Source organism: Brassica oleracea, chromosome C3, assembly GCF_000695525.1.
Source record: "Brassica oleracea var. oleracea cultivar TO1000 chromosome C3, BOL, whole genome shotgun sequence".
In the NCBI taxonomy this organism is placed as follows: domain Eukaryota; kingdom Viridiplantae; phylum Streptophyta; class Magnoliopsida; order Brassicales; family Brassicaceae; genus Brassica; species Brassica oleracea.
In genome coordinates this window covers 23,096,109-23,107,852 of record NC_027750.1, presented here as the reverse complement: position 1 = coordinate 23,107,852, position 11,744 = coordinate 23,096,109, and the positions used below count along the sequence as shown (strand labels likewise).

General features: G+C 40.0%; 2 pseudogenes; both read left to right on the top strand.

Moving 5' to 3' along the window:
* The first annotated feature begins 379 nt into the window (after positions 1 to 379).
* On the top strand, positions 380 to 1,097 carry LOC106330150 (annotated as a pseudogene).
* Positions 1,098 to 1,256: 159 nt separating this feature from the next.
* On the top strand, positions 1,257 to 6,157 carry LOC106330149 (annotated as a pseudogene).
* The last annotated feature ends 5,587 nt before the right edge of the window (positions 6,158 to 11,744 follow it).

Genomic DNA, 11,744 nt, shown 5'->3' with positions numbered 1-11,744 from the left:
CTGGTCAGTCTGTCCATCTCGATCAAGGATTTGTTGGACAGCCTTGGTGAAACCTTCTCGCAAAGCCCTGGTTCCACTCCGGGTAGTCGGACCGCGTCTAACTATGGGAACCTCTACTTGGATGCCTCATCAGTTTCCTTCAACTCGTAAACAACAGTGTTCCCACTTTTCTGAAATAAAATGTGTAGACTTACAAATCGGTGAGAAGTTCTCGGTTCATTAGACATTTGATTTTACATTTCTATGGCCATTGACAATTTTGATTATGAGCTCTATTCTATTTTATTACTTCTTTGCATTAGTCTTGTGATATTTCTTTTCCACTCTATTTGACTCACCCACCGTACATCTCATAAAGCATATTACATAATTGTTCATACATGCTCGTGGTATGAATTATCTTCACTGCTGTAGTCCACCTATTGTCCATCGTGATCTTAAGCCGCAAAATCTTCTGGTAGACTGGGACTTGACCGTTAAGGTAACATGTTCATCTTAACAATAGCTTTCTTGAACGAAAATGAAAATTTATCATTTAATGTGAATGAAAGTGAGGCTCCAAATCTCTGGGATGGAACTAGAAACATCATCAACTTACAGTGACATCTCTAACAGGTAGCTGGATTTGATGTTTCACGTGTCAAGCAAGCAAGAGACATACCTAACCACTAAGTCTGGGAAGGGAACGGTACTTAAGCTTAGAAGTTTTTCGATTTGAATCCTCTTTTATAAGCCAACCTCTTGCAGTGATTGTTGAATTTCTTTTTACCTGTTCTTCAGCCTCAATGGATGGCACCAGAAGTTCTTCGAAATGAGTCTGCTGATGAGAAGTATATTCTCAGTGTTCTGTTTTGTTAAATTCACTTGATTAATTGTTCTTACAAGGCCAAAAAAAAGTGTTCTTACAAGCCTTATATGCTAACTAGCTCTTCTTAATTCATTGATACACTTCTGATATTTACAGCTTTGGAGCTGTACTCTGTGAGCTTGCCACAGAGAAGATCCCATGGGAAACTCTCAACTCTATGCAGGTGATTGGAGTTGTGGGGTTCATGAACCAGAGGCTGGAAATTCCAAAGGACATTGATCCTTACTAATGGTGAGCTGTTGACACATGTAAGCTTAACATATTCATTACCACATAATCCTTGCTAGAAATATAATATAACCTTCAATTATTAGTGTTACAAAAGAAAAAAAACCCCTTTAATTATTACAGTTCTCTATGATTTAAATGTTCTACATTTATGTATATGATGGCTAATGATGTGACATTAATTTGGGTGTATTCTGTGTTTGTTTTGTTTCTCAGCAACGATGCAACAAAGCTGAGACCCACATTCCAAGAACTGGCGGAGAAGCTAAGAGATCTACAAAGTAAGTATACAATACAGCTCCAAGCTACTCTTGCTGCTTTACTTGACAACTCTCTCCTTAAAGGCTAAGAGATCTACAAAGGAAGAGTATGAAGTAGCCACTGTTCTGATAATTCATTGGTAGATGTCTTGTAAACCAAGTAATCAAATCATTAGTTCCCTATTTGTATTAACTAAGTTGGAAGTTGGAAGTTCTTTCTGAGTTGGAAGTTCATGATAATCCTAAATTTAACAGTTTTCCATTAGTATTAACTAAGAGATCTATGCTGTTCTACTCTTACAGGTACAAAGGGTTCCATGAGTATGCAAAGTCAAAAGGGGTGAACATTGGTTCACCTCTTGGACTTGATGTAATTGTTGATGGGATTGTTCCTACAGGTCTATCTACTTCCTAACATATATGCATCATGTTATCATGTTAGGCTCAAGTCTTTGAATCTTCTTGATTATTCAGGTTCTGGATTGTCAAGTTCTGCTGCATTTGTCTGCTCATCAACAATTGCTATTATGGCTGTCTTTGGTGAGAATTTTGAAAAGGTACTTACTCAGTCATGCTCTGATGAAATAAGTCTCTCTTATTGATTGTTCACTTGGCCAAGTTTCTTCTCTCTATATCCTTTGTTTTCAGAAAGAACTTGCACAATTTACAAGTGAATGTGAACAGCACATTGGAACACAATCGGGTGGGATGGATCAGGTGAGTCACTACTATAGAGTATGTATGTATAAAGGGTAGTATAGTCAATTATCTAGACCTAGTATACCTTCTGTATTCAGTATATATACATGTATTACTACTTCTAATAAGGTTATTCAGTTCCATAAACCTATATGGTATCAGAGCATTGATCCATAACCTAAAACCTAGCCGTCAAATTTCAAACTTTTTCTTTCCTCTCTTTTCTCCATCGTTACCTTTCTCAAACTGAATCCATGTCGACATCTCAGACATCATCTCACGAGACCATAATGGTTTCCAACTCTCAGAAGATTCTCAGCATCAATATGACCAATGTCACTAAACTTACGGCTTCTAATTTTCTCATGTGGAGCCGTCAAGTTCAAGCTTTACTTGATGGTTACGATCTGTCTGGATATCTTGATGGATCTATCATCATACCACCTTCGACGATCACCACCGATGGTGTCGTTACTGCTAATCCGGAGTATCAAGTGTGGAAACGTCAAGACAAACTCATCTACAGTTCGTTGCTTGGAGCCATCACGGTCGCGATCCAGCCCATCCTGGCCACGACAAATACATCCGCTCAGATTTGGGAGACGTTGTCTGCGACTTACGCTAAACCTAGTCGCGGTCACATCCAACAATTGCGTCAACAGATCAAGACATGGAGCAAGGGTACGATGAGTATCGATGTGTACTTTCAGGGATTCAAAACCCGTTTTGATCAAGTTGCAATTCTGGGGAAACCTTATGATATAGAAGATCAGATTGATTTCATCTTAGATGGACTCCCCGACGAGTACAAACCGCTCAAGGATCAACTTGAAGGCCGTGAGTACCCTCCATCTCTCACAGAGATTCATGAAAAGCTCCTGAACCATGAAAACAAACTTCTTGCAAAGAACGCTACTCCTGCGATCATTCTGGTTACAGCAAATCTGGCAAATCACCGCGGCTCATACGGCAACAACAATCACTCTCAACGCCAGAACCAGGGTTCATCTCGTCCCACCAAAAACCGATCGCAACAAACGTGGCAGCAACAGCAATTCTCGCCGCGCAATGACAATGCTCCAAGGGGCTATCAAGGGCGTTGTCAGTTGTGTGGGGTTCAAGGCCATAGTGCTCGTAAATGTTCTCAACTTCAAAGTGATGCTGCTTCTTACAACTCGAACTCGCGGTCACCATCGCCATCTCCTACTTCATGGCAACCTCGCGCTAACATGGTCACAGCTCAGGCCTACAATCCCGGCAACTGGATCTTGGACAGCGGAGCTACACATCACTTGACCACTGATCTGAGCAACCTGGCGCTTCACCAACCTTACACCGGTGGCGAAGATGTGACTATCGCAGATGGTTCCGGTCTTCCGATTTCGCATACGGGTTCCACAACTCTCAACTCCCCTCATCATTCTTTTCATTTAAACAATATCCTATATGTTCCTAACCTACAACGCAACCTTATCTCTGTTTATAGCTTGTGCAATTCCAATAACGTATCTGTTGAATTCTTTCCTGCTCATTTTCAGGTGAAGGATCTCAGCACGGGGGTCCGGTTACTCCAAGGCAAGACTAAAGACGAGTTGTACGAGTGGCCAGTTACATCCTCAAACACAATCTCCCTTTTTGCCTCTCCTACACCCAAAACCACACTATCTTCTTGGCACTCCCGTTTGGGACACCCATCTTTACCTATTTTGCAAACTGTTATTTCGAAATTCTTGTTGCCTATTTCTTCTTCTTCTCAAACAGAGACCCCATGTTCTCATTGTTTCAGTAATAAAAGTCATAAACTTCCTTTTTATACAAATACAATCACTTCTTCTCAGCCTCTTGAATACTTGTATACTGATGTATGGACTTCTCCTGTCCTCTCCATCGATAACTTCAAGTATTATCTCATATTTGTAGATCATTTTACCCGATATACATGGTTCTATCCTCTTAAACAAAAGTCCCAAGTCAAAGAAACCTTCATTCACTTCAAAGCCTTGGTTGAAAAGCATTTTGATAAACCAATAAAGAACTTGTACTCCGATAATGGAGGCGAGTATGTGGCACTCCGCACCTTCCTCTCTTCGTCTGGCATCTCTCACTTCACCTCACCACCATACACACCACTGTCCCTCCATGGCTATTCTGACGCTGATTGGGCTGGAGATAGGGATGACTTCATCTCCACAACGGCGTTTATCTTATACCTTGGTGCCACTCCGATCGCTTGGTCGTCAAAGAAACAATCTGGAGTGGCTCGCTCGTCAACTGAAGCTGAATATCGAGCAGTTGCCACCACCGCTGCCGAGATGAAATGGGTCAGCTCACTCCTCACCGAGCTTGGTATCACGTTGAAGTCTCCTCCTGTTATCTTCTGCGACAATATAGGAGCTACCTATCTCAGCGCAAATCCCGTTTTTCATTCTCGCATGAAACATCTTGCATTGGATTTTCATTTTGTGCGGGAAAACGTTCAAACCGGTGCTTTGCGTGTCACACACGTTTCGACAAAGGATCAACTCGCAGATGCTCTCACTAAGCCTCTTCCTCGTCCGCGCTTCACTGAATTGATAAACAAGATTGGAGTGGTTTCACTCCCTCCATCTTGAGGGGGTGTATAGAGTATGTATGTATAAAGGGTAGTATAGTCAATTATCTAGACCTAGTATACCTTCTGTATTCAGTATATATACATGTATTACTACTTCTAATAAAGTCATTCAGTTCCATAAACCTATAACTACCACACTGCACCTAGAATTATATCTGTTTCTGCTTTATTAAATTCCATTTATTGCAACAGGCAATCTCTATTATGGCTAAACCTGGTTTTGCTAAGCTTATTGACTTCAACCAGTACGTGCAACTGATGTGAAACTCCCTCATGGTGGGAGTTTTGTCGTTGAGGGAGTTTTGTCGTTGCACATTCTCTTGAGGAGTCTCAGAAGGCGGTCACAGCTGCTAAGAATTTAATAAAAGGGTCATTGAGTGTCGATTTGCTTCTGTAAGTCATTGCATAAAATTACAATAACTTTACTTTCTACACTATACATGATTATCTCTACTATGTGGAGTTTGTAGATCATACTTGGCATTAAGCGTGGAATGGAACCAAAAGAAGCAATATCAAAAGTTAAGACTCTTTCTGGCTCCTCTGATCCTCTTCTAGCTGTTAAGGTACACTCATCCAATCATTTCTCTTGCTAAAATAGACTGTGTTATGTTTATTTATCTCTGAACTTTATTTTTATGGTGCAGGAGTATGTGAAAGAAGAACCATATACCGCCGAGGAGATTGAGAAAATCGCTGAGGAGAAATTAACATCAATCTTGAACAATGATCCTACATCTTTAGCTGTACTTAACGCTGCTACGCATTTTAAGCTGCATCAGGTATATAAATGTACAAAACCTATTGATGATGTTTCTTTCCCAAAGTCTTAACAGTAATCTCTCCTTACAATCATCAATAGCGAGCTACACATGTTTACTCCGAAGCCCGGAGAGTTCATGGTTTCAAGGACACTGTCTATTCAAACTTAAGGTCTCTATCAAACTTCTGAATAAATCTTTGTTTTGAGCCTACCTAAAGACCTTGAGACATCAACTGTTGCAGTGACGAAGAAAAGTTAAAGAAGCTTGGTGATCTCATGAACGGGAGCCATTACAGCTGCAGTGTGCTATACGAGTGCGGGTACATAACATTTTAAGAACAAGTATTAACTTTGAAACCAATGGGAGTGAAAATGATTATATACACTTGATGAAATCTTGCAGTTGCCCGGAGCTAGAAGAACTGGTTCAAGTAAGCAGGGAGAATGGAGCACTTGGAGCAAGACTGACCGGAGCTGGACGGGGCGGTTGTGCTGTGGCCTTGGTTAAAGAGTCTGGTGTCTCTCAGTTCATCTCTGTGGTTAAGGTAATAAAGTTTAATAGGACAATAGTGTTGTAATTTTGAGAGGGAACTAATGAAATTGTTGTTTTTCAGGAGAAGTACTACAAGAAGAGGATAGAGAAAGGAGTTGTAAAGGAAGAAGATATGGAGCTTTACCTCTTCGCCTCCAAGCCTTCAAGTGGTGCTGCCATCTTCATCTTCTAAACATGTCTTTCCCTCTTTTTCTTTTCATTTATTGAATCTGAATTGTTTGCAGTTTTCATCTTATATTGAAGTTTCAGAACTTTTCCTTTTAGAGTTTTATAGTAACAATAAAACAAAATTTTAAGACAAACTTATCAGACAAAAGGAGTTGTCAAGAAACAGAACTATCATCAGCACTAACACAACCTCCGTACTCCCAGCCTCCAGCAAGCCCTTCTCCTATGTTACTGCTAGCACGTTCACCATTCTTGGTCAGCTGAGAGGCTTCCACAACTGATAACTGGATTCTACCAACTGGGCCCTGGAAGCTTCCGCTGTTGAGATTCTTCAGAAAGTCTGTCTCCACGCTGAAGGGTCCAATATCATAAAGAAAAAAAAAACTTTTCTCTCAAAGCTGTTTATACAATGGTTCTTTTAAAAGCCAGCATGAGCACCTGTCTGTGGGCTGTTGCGTGTCCATCACTCTTTGATGCAGATGAAACTTGGAGCGTGATTGTTGTACCAAAGCTTTTATTATGCGTGAAAGTTCAATAAGCGCGGCCCAAGAACATTGATCAATGCACCATAAAGACAGCTTAAAGAAACTCCCAAATGGTTTATCTGATGCCTCTCCAAAAGATGCAGGTACGCAACTCTAAAATGTGTTTATTATAAGCAATTAAGCCGCTTTTAAATGGGTATTTATGCAACATCTGTCAGACCGGCCCGGCCATAGATAGAAGCAATACAAGCTCATGCTTCGAGCTGTTTAAATAATAACAAAATGTTTGACCATTTTGTATAAGTGATTCAGTAACAACTGGTGCTATCTGAAGTCTGGAGTTCAAACCTCGCTTTTTACTCCCTTTGCTATAATTTATTTTGCCATGAATAGATCGTCTAAACTCTAAACTCACATCTCAGATAACAATTGAGTATATTTGATAAATACTTTAAATGGTAGTTTTCTTAACTGTTGATTAATTCATTTATTTTTCCCTTTTCACTGCTTTTTGCTATAACGTATTTTCCTTGAATAAAATCAAAACAAGCCTACATTAGTCTCCCCTCTCAAATAACTAATTGTTTATATTTGATAAACATTTTAAATGTTTTTTAATTGTTGATATTTATTTACTTTTTTCTCTTCTCCATTCATAAATCTGAAAAACACCAAAATAGATTAATACATTATTCTCAACTCTCAAATAACCAATTGACTATACTTGAGTGGTAATTTTTACTGTCAATTGGTTATTTATTTATTCATCTTCTTAATTCATTAATCTGAGAACAAAATATAAAGAAAAGGAAATATGCATTTGACCAATGTTTGAACAAATACCCGTAAACAAATACAAACCAAAATTATTTTAAACATAAGTAACATGACACATGCATGGAAAAAAAGCTAATACAAACTACTGAATTAATGAACGATTTAACTACTTGATGAGCCAATGCCATCCTTTTGATAGTCACGACCACTAGTGCATGTGGACATCATTTACAAGCCGAATGTAATTGGTGGAGATCATGACATCAACATCTAAAAGGTTGTCGGCAAAACAACACTACATTTATCTTTTTTTTTTCCTAAAATTGAAATTTATATATAAACGAAACCAACATACATCTTCAAAAGTTCAAAGATGACATACCATCTGGATCACAAAAACCAATCAGCCTCTAACCACTACCAAGAGCGCTAAACCTCCCAAAAACCTTCAACCTCCAGAATAACCAAGCAAAATATACCCCATCTACTCCAATTGACAAGATATACTTTTTTCATTTACAAAGAACTTGTCCAGCCACCGAGAATGACCTGAGGCAACATAGGACTGTGTTAAACCAAGGTTAACCACACTCTGTGCGATGAAAGAAGCACATCTAACCGAAGCCAAAGCTTCCACTTTCAGTTCCCACTGTATAAAAACCTGCAACTCCTTCCTTAGATCCGAAGCTTCGTATTGCAGAGCCGGCCAAAACCAAGGCTTAACCACAGCTTCAAACAGATCATCAAAAGTAGATGAGAAGCTCACCTTTTGATATCTAAGACTTCTCATACTTTCCACTGCCCACAGAGAGACTTGAAGCTTAGCCTCCAATAATGTCGGAACAGCAGGGAGAGCTCTTCTACCGTGCTGTAGGACTCTGCCAACATCATTTCTAACTATCCAAGCCGCACCTGTATAAGAGCTCCCTTTTGACCACTCCATTCCTATCTCACATTTCACCCAGCCTTTTGGAGGCGCAATGAATGGAGGACATGCTTCAGGCGGACATACCGCTACCTCCCTCTCCATACTTCCCTCTATCTGTTGAGCCATGACCCATTCATCAGCTTCCTTATACGATTTGCTTGCAATATCATCAGGCGTTAAGCTTTTTCCTTCAAAAAGAAAACCATTTCTATGCTTCCAAAGATACCATAGGATCCAAGGCCAAGCCCTTGAGATCTTAGGATCAACCTTCACATTCTTACTCATCGACAACATATAAGAGATATTCTCATAGATGGATCTCTCCAACCATCCTCTCGGCGGCGTAGGGATGTACGAAAGCGCCCAGGTCTGTCTCGCTATATCACACTGGAAGAGAACATGATTGGTAGATTCGCCTTCTCTCCCACAGACCTGACACCTTTCATCACATTTCATACCTCTCGCAAGAATAAGCTCTGATACAGGGAGAGCATCCGACAAGGCCTTCCACAAGAACAATTTTATCTTGGGCGAGGTATGCACCTTCCAACCTTGCACCTTGAGATCATTAAGAGAAGGCTTCGATTCAGCCAGCACCTGCAGCTCCTTGTTCTTCTCATTTGAGGCCAACCAGTAACCCGATTTTACAGTATAAGCACCCGACCTGTTAAATTTCCACACCCAAAAGTCTTCTCTCGTAACTACTGGTTGGTTCCTAAGCAACACTTCAATATCCGAAGGAACAAAGATTTCTTCCAGCGCTCGGTGATTCCATCTTCTCGCCTGAAAGTCAATCAGACTCCTCGCTTTAAGATTAAGATCAAACGTGCAGTTTTTGATCCAAGGAGCTCTAAGCCCATACCCATCTCGCTCATCTTCAAACCACTTATCACACCACACATTGATTGAGTTCCCATCCCCTACTCTCTTCTGAAGCCCCTTCACTAGCAACTCTCTCCCAAACAACAAGCTCCTCCACCCATAAGATGGACGGATTCCAAGTTTCGCCTCTAAAAAATCAACCTCAGGGAAGTATCTACTTTTTAGGAACCGAGCAAGAAGGCATTGAGGTGCAGATAGCACTTTCCACGCCTGTTTAGCAAGTAGCGCTTGGTTAAAAGCCTCAAAATCTCTGAAGCCCATACCTCCGATATCTTTTGGCAAGCACAGCTTGTCCCATGCTATCCAGTGCACCTTTCTCTTATGTTAGTCAGACCCCCACCAAAAATCAGCCATAACTGATACAATTTTACCACAAACTGTCTTTGGGATTTTATAAACTGACATGGCAAAGACCGGCATGGCAGAAGCTGAGACTTTGACTAGAATCTCCTTGCCACTATGAGAGAGCTTCCTTAGATACCAAGCATTGAGCCGAGCAGTGACTCGTTCTCGTAAATAGCCCAAAAGGTCAACTTTAGAGCCACTGAAACACTCCGGGAGCCCGAGGTATTTGGAGGAGCCTCCTTCGTTAAATATTCCCAGCACCTGAGATATAGAATCACTACAAGAAAACGTTTCCATAACAACGAAGATTTACGACGAAAATATTTCATCATAAATTTACATGGTGTTTACAACGCAGCTACGAGGAGAGCAACTTTCGTCGTAAACGTCATGTAAATTTATGATGAAATATTTTCGTCGTAAACTCCATGTAAGTTTACGACGAAAGTACGTGGAATGAGAAATACGTCGTAATCGTTACATCGACATTACAACGAAACATGCTACCATTATATTTAGGTGAAAACGTGTATTCAATGTGCTTTAACTTACCTAATTTCGTCGTAAAGTCGTTGTAAATATTATGTTAAAACCATGTAAAATCCATGTAAAACATTCCTTGTAAAATCGTTGTTATATTTCAACTACCCAATTCGAAAATTTCTCTATATATGTGTCGTTTCCCACAACTCTCTTCCTCACAACACAGAAACGGAAAAAAAATCCGAAAAAAGTCAGAAAAAAAAGATTTAAAAAAAAAAATCTAAGAAAAATATGACCGGTGGCGGTAGTATTTACGAGTTACGGAATTGGATGTATTTGCACAAAGATTACGACGGGAAGATGACGAACGCATTTCTGAGCAGGCCAGAGACATTCATGCACCAGGCGGGCTGTACACCGATCACGCAGGAAAGCGGTAAGATGTTCTGCCCCTGTCGGAAATGCAAGAATTCAAAATTTGCACGTAGTGAAACTGTATGGAAGCATTTAGTAAACAGAGGATTTACACTACAGTACTACATTTGGTATCAACATGGAGAGGGTTATGGGGGAAATGAAGCTAGTAGTAGTAATAATAATTTTAAGGATGCTCATCATAGTGAAGAACCGAATCATTTGCATAATGAATATAATTATCATCAAGATCAGGAGCAGATGGTAAATCATGATAGGGTTCAAGATATGATTAGTGATGCATTTTTAGAAACAACTACAACAATAGCTGATGGAACTGGAAATGTAGAAGAACCTAATTTGGATGCAAAAAGGTTTTATGAAATGCTAGATGCTGCAAATCAACCAATCTACACTGGTTGTAGAGAAGGTCTCTCTAAATTGTCTCTAGCAGCTAGGATGATGAATATTAAAACGGATCATAATTTACCTGAGAATTGCATGGATGCATGGGCGGAGTTGTTTAAAGAGTATTTGCCAGAAGACAACGTGTCTGCTGAATCTTATTATGAGATTCAGAAATTGGTTTATAGTCTTGGGTTGCCTTCGGAGATGATTGATGTTTGCATCGACAACTGCATGATCTACTGGAAAGAAGATGACAAGTTAGAAGAGTGTCGATTCTGCAAAAAACCACAATTCAAACCGCAAGGCCGTGCGGAAGAGTTGTTGGTTTGATTGTCATCGTCGCTTTCTTCCACTTGCCGATCAGTACAGAAGAAATAAGACATTGTTTCGGCACAAAAAAACTGTCAGAGACGGTCCTCCTCCATATCTCACCGGCCAGCAGATCGAAGCAGACATTGATTATTACAGAGCTCAGGAAACAATTAAGGTTGGAGATAATTGGCATGTTCCTGGAAATATGCCTGATGGGTATGGTGTCTCTCACAATTGGCGTAAGAAGAGTATATTTTGGGAGCTACCCTATTGGAAGGATCTTCTCTTACGCCACAATCTGGATGTCATGCATATTGAGAAGAACTTTTTTGAGAACATCATGAATACATTACTTAACGTCCCTGGGAAGACAAAAGATAACAAAAAGTCAATGATGGACTTACCTGATATTTGCTCAAGAAGTGAGTTACATATCAAGAGCAATAGAAATGTTCATGTTCCCATCTTCTGGTTGTCATCAGAAGCCAAAACAATCTTGTTTAACTGGGTTGCATCAGAAGTTAAGTTTCCTGATGGTTATGTTTCAAATCTGTCAA